This window comes from Symphalangus syndactylus, chromosome 6 (genome assembly GCF_028878055.3).
Source record: "Symphalangus syndactylus isolate Jambi chromosome 6, NHGRI_mSymSyn1-v2.1_pri, whole genome shotgun sequence".
In the NCBI taxonomy this organism is placed as follows: Eukaryota; Metazoa; Chordata; class Mammalia; order Primates; family Hylobatidae; genus Symphalangus; species Symphalangus syndactylus.
This window is the reverse complement of record NC_072428.2, coordinates 107,667,709-107,677,493: the sequence shown is the minus strand read 5'-3', so window position 1 is coordinate 107,677,493 and position 9,785 is coordinate 107,667,709. Positions and strand designations below refer to the sequence as shown.

General features: G+C 38.8%; 1 long non-coding RNA gene across 1 annotated transcript in view; it reads right to left on the bottom strand.

Annotated features, from left to right (window-relative positions):
• Positions 1-8,207: 8,207 nt before the first annotated feature.
• Positions 8,208-9,785, bottom strand: part of LOC134737038 (uncharacterized) — a 165,668-nt gene continuing 164,090 nt past the window's right edge. The window contains exon 3 of the long non-coding RNA XR_010121586.1: positions 8,208-8,273. This is a non-coding gene — a long non-coding RNA (uncharacterized lncRNA). The remainder of the gene's footprint in view (positions 8,274-9,785) is intronic.

The window sequence follows — 9,785 nt, the reverse complement described above, 5'->3', positions numbered from 1 at the left end:
TCTGGGTGCCTGCCGCTCAACCCTTTTTCTCTGACCTGCTGTGATGTCATTTGCTTCCAATTCCCCCCACCCACCCCTACTCCACACACCACCCCTTCCTTTTGCTCCTTCCCCCGCCTTCCCTGCCCAGGTTAAAAGGCCAGTGCTGCCTGGTCCGGCCCCAAATTTGCTCTAGCGGCTTTCTCCACCCACTACGCACCCCCGCCAGCACCCCGCCCGCTCCTTCCTCCTCTCCTCCTTCGCTCCCTCGCCGTCCCCCACCTCCCTTTCCCGATTCTGACTCCCAGCCTCCCTCCCTCGCGCGCGCTCCTTCCAGGTCCGTGTCCTTACCGCCCAGCACCAGGCCCATCCCGCAGGTGGGCGACAGTCGCGGCCGCTCTTTAGGTCCAGTTGGCAACGCTGGAGGACAGAAGAAGTCACCAGCAGGAGAACTGGCTCTCCGGAGAGCCTCCTGGACCCTCCTTCGCGTCAGGGTCCGCCAGACCCAGGACCCGCTGCCGCCAGCTTCCCCGGAGCCTGCCTTCCTCCTCTTCCTCCTTTTCCTGATGATCCTAGCTGGGTTCCTGTTACGTCTGCAAGGTGCATTTTGAAAAGGGAAGGAAAATGTGCCTTTCGTGTATCAAAATACAGCCTTAGAGAGCCGAAAAGTTCCGCGGCAGTGTGGGTCTGATGCATTTACCTTAGCGCTTCCTTTGCGTGTCGGAGAAAAGAACCAAGCTTTATTAGTTTCAGGTTTAGGTGAGTGAACTCCAAGGGTGGCTCAGAAATCTTAGGACACGTACTTAAAGGGAAAAAAAATCTACAAGGAGGTAAGAGGAGATAATGCTTTGCCTAATTACCGGCCCAGGATTTGTTCCTTGTCTATCCTTTTTAGTCCAGTGTGCATTTTTAAGGAAGGCTTTGGAGTGTTTTAGCGATAATGACAAGGAACAATGTAAACTAACCCGCCCTCCTATAGATTTCCTAGTCTCAGTCAGCAAAACATCTTGACTAATCCACCGAAAGGAATCCAAGCAGTCTTTGAAGCGAAGGTAATGTGTTAACTTTGACCTGACTCAGAGAAACGCCATCTTCAACTCTCTGAGGGCATCTGGGCATTCCCAGGCGTAGGCGCCTTCCTTCTTAGAATTTGGTGTAGGGTTGCCTGTGTCTCTGACGGTTTTTAAAGAGCCAACCCTCTAATCCCTGAACCCTACTGTGTAAAAGCAAGCACACATTGTATTTGAATTGAAAAATTCAGAGGAAAGTAAAAATTTTGGCCTGATTACTTTATTGCTGACACATTTAAGGCAAGGGTCTTGTGAATTATCTTATTGTTGACTTGTGGTCACCCAAATACGGTACAAATAAAACGTGCATTTCATGATGGAAAGACAAGAACCTGTGTTGAAAATAAAGAATGTGTTCAGCAGGTTTTCATAGCTCTGCTTTGCCCTTCAGTGGGCAAAAGCATACCTTTTTTTCTTGATATTGTAAAGTAAGATTTAGAAACATTTAATCTTTATTATCCTACATTTGAATAGTAGAGAAAAGAGCAAAGACATAAACCACATTGCATTAAGTTAGACACCAGGAAAGAACTTCAGCATTTTTAACTCACCATCCACTCTTGTTTGAAATCCTCTGTGTTTTCATCTCTCCATTATGACAAAAAATAGTGAGACTCTGTCTTCACTATTGACTTTTCCCAGACATGTGATTGAACTCACTCCATCTACTTCCCCATTCCCAATCTGTTGTTTGGTTTATAACTATTAGTGTGGTCCATCAAATATAATACATGTATTTTGAAATAAATTAATAATTAGTTCTTCTTTGTTATCAACAAGCAAGTGAAAATAAAGGGATTAAGAATTAAGCTCCAAAGAGGATCACAGAAGCTGACCAAGGAATATGGCTGGAGGAGACTCCAAATATTTTTCAGTCAATCTCCTTCTGGAAAGAGTGAAACAGTTACTTGAGATCTTACTATTTGCCAGACATTATTCATATAACCCTTACAACAACCATGTAAATAGGTGTTATTATCTTCAGTTTTCAGTTGAGTAAGCAAACAAGAAAAGTTAAGTAAATGCCTATAATGATAGAGCTAAGATTCAAACCTGAGTCTAGTTGTAAACCATTACTCCTATCACTGTGTAATACTGCTTCTAATCAAATCATCCCTCATGTATTTATATAATGTCACTTATACATTAACATAGTCTTTTTCCTCACATTAGTTTCATGAAATAATAACTTCTAGACCTGTTTAACAATGAAACAGGAAAGCAGAAATCTACAAACCAAGTAGCCAAACTAAGTAGCCACTGGAGTTACATACTTTTAATGAATTACATTTAACTATAACATTCCATTTTAAGCATGTACACATACGTGTACATAGGAAGACCATAGATTTTTTATCATAAAACATTACAGCCCAAATTTGTTTTGGCAGAAATAAAACTTTACCATTATTCAGAGCTTTAACACAGTTAGCAAGCATGTCCAAATGCACTAATTGCGACATGATATTCAGGATTTGCATCTAGGTACATACATAATGTGGGAATGAGGACTTATCCACCAGAAAACTGTTCAAATGTGGCTTAAGGTCATGATTGAAATCCTAAACGTATCTTTGAAATGTCAGGAACAGGAAAGAGATTAATGGGCCAGGGTGAGAGGAGGTGAAACAGTGAAGCTCTTCTTTCGTGCTGCTCAATGATAGCTCATATCATTTTATAACAATTTTATAATACCTTATGGTTGTTGGGCACTTACCATATATGCCAATTATAATGACAAATACACAGCCTAATTTGCCTTTTTTAATCTTTACAACACCTTCATGGGACAGGAAACTTCTTCATTCACTATATATTACAGATAATGAACCTGAGGAAAAGCAAGTTTCATGTTTTCCCAAGCAAGTTGCACAATTAATAATAAAAGAGGAAACTGGGATTCAAACCTAAACAATCTGTGACCAGAGCCCAAGCATTTAATGACTACACATACTTCCCGTATAGAATTTCCTAATGCAAGAACTGACCTTAAATATAGAAGACTGGGTGGCCATTTCCGTGGCATCATTTTAAACGTATATTAAAAAGAAGAGCAAGGAGGAGTAGGAGAAAAGGAAGCCAACATTTATTTAATACCTACTTTGTGTTCAGCAATGTGCTGGGTGCTTCTTACAAATGATCTCAATATATGAAAGATTACAAGTGATAACCTTCTCATCAAAGATTACTCACCCTGCCAGGTTTCACCATTAGAAATCATGAGAGTGAACTTTCACAATACTTTACTTATCCATCATGTTCAACTTAATTTGAGAGTGTTTCTCAGATTCTCTCCTGAGTAGACTTTAATAGTGATGTGGGTAGCAATCACAAGTACACTAAAACCTGAAAATGTGGAAGAAGAAAAGAAATAGTCACTCCTATTGGGAAGAAAAGCTCATTAAAAAAAAAGACAAGGTCTCTTCAGCATCATATATGTAGTCTGGTTGTGCTTGTAAGTTTATCTAAGCTAGAAGAGTAAGAACAGCCACAGCTCTTCAACAGTGGGCCACAGTGATTACCTAGGATGTAAACACACATTACAGTCTTACAAAGATGTTTCAGGACTTGAAAGAGGTGTCCTCGGACATGACTAGACCAGATTCTAGTTTACTTTTACTGCTTCCAAAATAATGTCTGGTCTGACAATTCTGTTTATAAACACACACGCACACCAACTTCTATTTACATACGTTCATAACCCCTCTTCCCTACAACCTCCTTGGAGGCACGAATTGCATCTTATGTTTTCCTTTGAATTCACCCCTTATTTTGTAATACAGTATATACACTCAAACAACCATTTTCTCTTGGGGTTACTGACCTAATAGTTGAATGTCATTCTAAAGGGGATATTTGAAGATGCTCAAGAGATGAATGTTTACTATCAATTTTTCACCAAGCAAGAGCTTGGGTGCTAAAGCAGATATACAGAATAAGGCAGTATCTCCATCCTTCAAAGTTCAGAATCTACTGATGGACATCAACATTCTCTGAACATGACAGAGTATAGTGGAAATAGCTTGTGCTAAAGCAATAAAGAACTAGGTTTTCAATCCTGGCACCACACTTAGCTCTGTGACCTTAAGTAAGCTACTTAACCTTTCTGTGTTTTGTTTCCTTGCCTGAAAATGAGGTTAAATACACCCACCTTGGTCAGGTGCCACGGTTCATGCCTGTAATCCCAGCACTTTGAGAAGCTGAGGCAGGAGGATTGTTTGAGCTCAGGCGTTTCAGATCAGCCTGGGCAACACAGTAAGACCTTGTCTCTACAAAAAATAAAAAAAAAGCCAGGTGTGGTGGTGCATGCTTCTGATCTCAGCTACTTGGGATGCTGAGGCAGGTGGATGGCTTGAGCCTGGGAGATTGAGGCTGCAGTGAGCTGTGATCATGCCACTGCACTCCAGCTCAGGCAACAGAGTGAGACCTTATCTCAAAAAAAAAAAAAAAAAAAAAAAAAAAAACCACCTCATAGGATTGTTGAACAGATTAAGTTAGGGTCTCTCTACCTCAGTACTATTGACATTTGGGTGTGGATAATTCTTTGATGTGGGGGTTGCCCTTGTACTGTAGAATGTTCAGCAGTATCTCTAGCTTCTACTCACTGGATGCTCGTAGGACCACATACATCCTAGGTTGTGACAGATAGATCTGGAGATCCAGGACTATCTCCAGAAATTGCCAAATATCTTGGGGAGAGAGGTACAAAATTGTCCCCAGTTGAGAACCACTGGATGAAATAAATTAAATGTGATACATATATCAGACATAAAGTGCTTAGAACCCAATAAACACTTAATAAATATTAGAAATTATCATTATATACCACTGGTTATAAATTAGAAATTTGTGTAGGATTGCAAAATGGAATGCTACAGAAAACTGAACTCTCTAAAAGCTATCAGAACTCTCAGGAACATTGGAATTTCTCATTCCTTAAGAAATTGTTGGTATTTGAACTAAATGAAAAGGGGTAAATCAAGTACTCTTGCAATTATACCAAATCATTTTTATTTAGAGGCAAACTTCTATTTTTATATGGTGAAAATGTCCCTTTGTATTGAAATAACATTTTAAAGCTCTGTTGTTTGGTTGCGCTAATTTTCAGCTCATCAACAGTGGTGTATTTGTAACTGTGTCCAGATGGAATTTGGCACCCTGATGGGTCTTCTGTAACTTAAAGGTAGTTTCTCATTAAGGAAGTCTTAAAGATCTTCAAGCTGTACAAAATGGGAGCTTATTAATGCTGCTAATGAACTGAAATAATTATGAACAATATCAAAAATACAACTTTGTCATAAATGTAAAAGCTACCAAATCCTGTAAGATTTTCTAAAGCTACCATTCATGAAATGTGTTATGGTTCTTATGGGTTCTCTTCTCATTTTCCTGCTGAAGCTTTCCTAGAAACAAGGGAATTCATAACACAGATTAAATTTTCATTGGTGATATCATGCTAAAGGCAAGATGCCATCTATAGAATTAGATATTATAAATTTGAATTCTAAAAAGAAAAGTAGTGATATTTTTTCTGAGATGAGTTCTGTGATAATTTACACGCTACATAGAAGGGTTATATTTAGAAAGGCAGGGGTGCACAGTAAATAGAACAGTGAATTATTTATTTATAACTGTCTCCCTCTAAATAGATAATTAGTAATCAAAACAGGTAAAACAGGGCATTTGAAATAATAATAAGAGAAACATGATAGAAAAATTTTATTGCACATGGGCACTAACAGCAATTCTGAAAGTCTTGGCTGTCAAAGCCCAGTCCATTGTATTATTCTCATAATCTGATATCTGAGAAAAGGCAGTATGTAAGTTCACCTGGAAAGAAAAACCATCCTCCCTCCACCCCCATTCATGGAAGAGTTTGCTGTTTAGAGACTTATATCACTGAGTGGCATCATGGACAGTATTTTCAGCTATAATTTTCTCAAAAACATTTATTTTATGGTCATTTCTTATACCAGTCTATGATCAAAAACCAAGGACAGGACATGAAATCACTTAAAAAAGGCTTGTTGACCTAGAAAACTGAAATTCAAGAATTCACAGGTTTAGGGACTCCTTTCTGATTTGCTTTAACTTCCACTATATAGAAAGAGTCTATGAAATCTCATTGTTTTAGGGTCATTTATTGATCTTCAAGTTCAGTGTGATTGGTGAAACTACAGTGATTAATCTGTATGGTCAAAAAAAGGACAGCCAATTCCCAGTTCGGTGACTATGGCCTAGTGGCCTCCACAGCCTGTATCCTTGTGTCTGAGACAGTGACTGGCATCTCCTCACTTCAAAGGCTGTTGAGAGGCAATACTGATGAAGTGATGGCAAAATACTTTGGAACTCTTATTTACATGTGCAAAAATTATATTTAAAGACATGTATGAAATTGCCTAAGTCGTTTCTAGAACAAAGTGTATCATGCTAATGAAGCAAAATCAAATTGATAAATTTGTATCATGTTTTTCACCCAAAAAAATTAACTTACAGAGTTTTACCTAAAAATATAATTTTTCAAAAAAGCAAATTAAGTTTAGTATGGTACCATCTTTGTAAGAAAAATATGTCTGTTATATATACTTGTTTGTTGTTTAAATTACATTATGTGCCTCAGGAAAGACCCTATAAAGTTAGTACATTTTATTATTAACATCCCAATTTAAAAATGAAGAAACTGAGGTACAGAAGGTCAAATGCCATGCTCAAATTCAAGAAAGAGTGCCAGAATCTGAACAAACCCAGTTGTCCGTCTCCAGAGCTGAGTAGTTAATCACTGTGATCTCTGTGTAACTAGACCACATAGAACTCTTTTGTTTATTTAATTAAGAGAAGGTGCCTTATATAATTTATGTTCTTGCTTCTCTGTTTAGGTGAAAACAAGGACTTATTACAAACTAGACTTGTATTTTTTTCTTCATTTCTTCTGAATTTATTGAATGGACCCTCTTCATTAGAGGAATAAAAAGTATGTAGGTGTCTAGGAGGAAAAGAAAGAACAAGCTCTTTTCTATGGCTTGACAAAGACTACTTCTATTTCCTCTGAGATTCAGTGTAGTTAGAATCTGTTTGGTGCGTTGAGATGACCCCAACTGAAGTATGCAAACAGAAATACCAAAGATCCCAAGGAGAACACATTACATCATAAGAGAGAACTTTAATGCCAACACCTACTATGTGGTGGGAGATGGGTTCTTGTTTCTGCAGCTGAAACTGGAAGCTTGTCTTTACTCACCCATCCTTAAGTGCTAGGTGGGCTTTGGAAACTACTGTAGCAACTTTGGAAGTCCAAGAATAAAGTATTCCTGGCTGATATTAAGGCTGGGAGAATGAGTTTCATCTTCCAGGAACTGCTGTGACCTGTGCAGGGATCTGTTCCAACAGGGTGATAATAGTAGCAATAGACTGGGATGCATCTGACTCTGTGGGAGGACCTATTTTCATCAGTGACACAATGCTGTGGTGACAGAGGCTCTTGCAGCAGAAAATGGGGTGGGGCATGTGACAATAGTCAGATCTTCATATTCTCCTTTTTCTAGTGTTTAGAAACAGAAATTACCTCTTTGAACCAAGAAAACTTGGAGTTCTTGGACAATTAGGGGTAGAAAAAGTTCTTTAGAAAAAGTTTCTGGGCTTCTTGCTAACTTCAATGTTTTAAACATTTAAAGTTAAGAAGAGATGTGACCTTATTTGTACTCCAAAAACTGGGTAAAAGGAGACCTACAGGTCACATATACATGTTTGCATAAGCATTGAAAAAAGCCTGGAAGGATGTATGTCATAATTATGTCAAAAATTTATAAACTTCTTAAATATTCATCTTTCAAAATAAAGAATTGCATCTTGGAAAGTAAAGTGACTTTCTGATTCCATTCCACAAATGTTTTTGGAAAGCTTATAGTGTTCCATCTCTGTGCCAGGCAGTGGACATAGTAAACAAGACAGGATTCTGCTACAACTTCCAACGAGCTTCTTAGATCTAAATTTTACTACAACTCTGACAAAGCAAAGCGTTACTTCTCTGAGCCCAAATAAAATTACCAGCATCATTGTCTCTTGTATTTATTCTGACTTTCCTCAGCCCTGCAAAATCTACAGTAACTCCCTAGTCTCCTTCGATTTCCCTTTTTTGTACTCACCCAGGCCTACATTTTTCCCCCATTCCTGTTTTACAACTGAAAACAAAATCTTCTCTGGAGTCATTATAGTTACAAAGATGCCCTGTTGGGAATAGAAGACAAACACTTCCTTCATGTAACTTTCAATGTTAATTAGATCCCTCTACTGTTCATTAGCAGTTAATATTCTTATAAATCTTTTAAGTTGTATTATCTTGCATAAGTGCCAAAGTTCCACTGCACTTTACTTTTTACGTGTTAAGAGCATTAATTTTGGCTGGGTGCAGTGGCTCACGCCTGTAATCCCAGCACTTTGGGAGGCCGAGGCAGGTGGATCACCTGAGGTCAGGAGTTCGAAGCCAGCCTGGCCAACACGGTGAAACCTCGTCTCTACTAAAAATACAAAAATTAGCTGGGTGTGGTGGCGGGTGCCTGTAATCCCAGCTATTCAGGAGGCTGAGGCAGGAGAATCGCTTGAACCTGGGAGGCAGAGGTTGCAGTGAGCCAAGATCGCGCCATTGCACTCCAACCTGGGCAACAGGAGCAAAACCCCATCTAAAAAAAAAGCATTAATTTTTTTAAATGCAAATTTAAAATCTAAAAATTTTAAATTTTTAACACTCATTTTGGCTTTTTTTTCTTAACAAAAGGTACTAGGAAACTAAAAAATGAAAGTGCCTCACTCAGTTCTGTTTCTCTAAGAGGAAACTCAAACTCCCACTCAAACTCCCTACTCATCTCAAAGGCCAGGCTAAGACATGTGAGGTATAAGAGCAGGTTCTTGAGCCCCTGTCAATGCAGATTCCTTACCCAAAGCAAAGCAGGAACTTCACTTCTCATGCCCCTCATGTCAGACAACCTGCATGCCCTCAACACTAATGGGGAACAGAAACCTTCATCCTTTCTGCACCTGCCTCATGCTTGGCACTGTGGGAACCCCAGCGACTGAAAGCTCCCTGGACAACAGCCAAGCTGTGGTGGAACACCCAGTCCCATGCTGCAGGCTCATCGCCAGCCACCAAGCCAGCCATCGGCTGTGATTGCACTGCTATGTTTTCAAGACCCAGTTTGGTCATGATTCTAATTGTCTTTAGGAATTCTTTTTGTTAATTACTTATCCAATAACAAAGCAAATGCCTCTTGGAATTATTTATCTGCTCTAAAATGGGGTGGGGGAAAAGCCTATTTGATTATTACATTCTATCCTACTTGCCTTGAAGAAAGTAAAGATGAAAAAAAGTTGATGTGAAATAAACTTAAACATCTGGGAAAAACTACATACTTCTACCCGATCACCTAAATGTGTTCTCATACAAACAACAATGTATTTGAGGCTTGTAACAATTTGGATAATTCAAGAAAGATGGACTATTTCCTGTAATCTGTTTCTATAATCACTCATTATTAAATTTAAGACATACTGTCCTTTAGCTCTATAGGTAAACAAACCTTAGATCATCTCATTTTAAAATATATTTTCTATCAGACAGCATCACATAGGGGTTTAGAACTCTTTCATGGAGTGTGATCTAAGGTTTCATCATTTATAAAATGGTAGGAAGAACAGCTTCCATTTCACAGGGCTGTAGTGGGAATTAAATGAGTTAATATATAA